The sequence below is a fragment of the Rutidosis leptorrhynchoides genome, chromosome 4 (assembly GCF_046630445.1).
Source record: "Rutidosis leptorrhynchoides isolate AG116_Rl617_1_P2 chromosome 4, CSIRO_AGI_Rlap_v1, whole genome shotgun sequence".
NCBI classification, from domain to species: Eukaryota; Viridiplantae; Streptophyta; class Magnoliopsida; order Asterales; family Asteraceae; genus Rutidosis; species Rutidosis leptorrhynchoides.
The window spans coordinates 593096099-593096953 of record NC_092336.1 but is presented as its reverse complement, the minus strand read 5'-3'; the positions used below and the strand labels follow the sequence as shown (position 1 = coordinate 593096953).

At 29.8% G+C, this 855-nt stretch overlaps 1 non-coding gene across 1 annotated transcript; it reads right to left on the bottom strand.

Moving 5' to 3' along the window:
* Positions 1–463: 463 nt before the first annotated feature.
* TRNAL-CAA (transfer RNA leucine (anticodon CAA)) lies at positions 464–547 on the bottom strand. The gene has a single exon. It is a non-coding gene; the product is annotated as a tRNA-Leu (tRNA).
* Between the last annotated feature and the right edge of the window lie 308 nt (positions 548–855).

The following is an 855-nucleotide window of genomic DNA, read 5'->3' as shown; positions in this document are numbered from 1 at the left end:
CATCAATACTCTTTCTCTATTTTCAGTGTTTGGCTCTCTTCGTCGAGTTTTTTTTTTTTTAAACAGTTTTGTATAATCATGTTATAGATTCTTGACTATCATTGTATAATTGTGTTTCTAGCGAAAAAGGATAAGTTAGTGTTATATATTGTTTTAGTTTTGAACTAGATCGCATGTTCTTCTTTAAAAAAGTTTGGAACTTAATTTAATTAACTATTAATTATTATTATTTGATATAAAATAGAATAAAAATAGAATGTCATATACTATGATTTTACAGTGAACTTGTTTTTATACTTGAAGTTCAACAGTTTTAGAGATGATTTCATTAATTTACTACAAAAACTAATGTATGTTGTAGATTGAATTTTAATGTTGTATAAAAGGAAAATGAATTTTTCGTTGAACTTATACAGTGACTGAAATTCAAATTATCATACTAAAAAGTAATAAAATTGATTAATGTCAGAAGTGGGATTTGAACCCACGCCCTCTTTCGAAGACCAGAACTTGAGTCTGGCGCCTTAGACCACTCGGCCATCCTGACTTTTGTGATTTAAGACAATGTTTAGTTAATTATTTGTTTACATTAGTGTTCAATAATAGCGCATTGATTATTACTACGTGTATCAGTGACGTACTGACGTTGGAAAGGTAATCAATGGGAATGAAAATACATACATATTCCCTAAGCAGAAGTTTCTGGTATGCAAAAGAGATTGAAATTGGCATGAGATGTGTTTTGCTCGTAAATGTGAAGTTATTTTGCATTTTAATATGTTGGCTGTTTTGTAATTCTTGAAATATGTCCTATCTATATCCGGCTAGCGGCTATAAGCACAAGTGCAGGGTTCA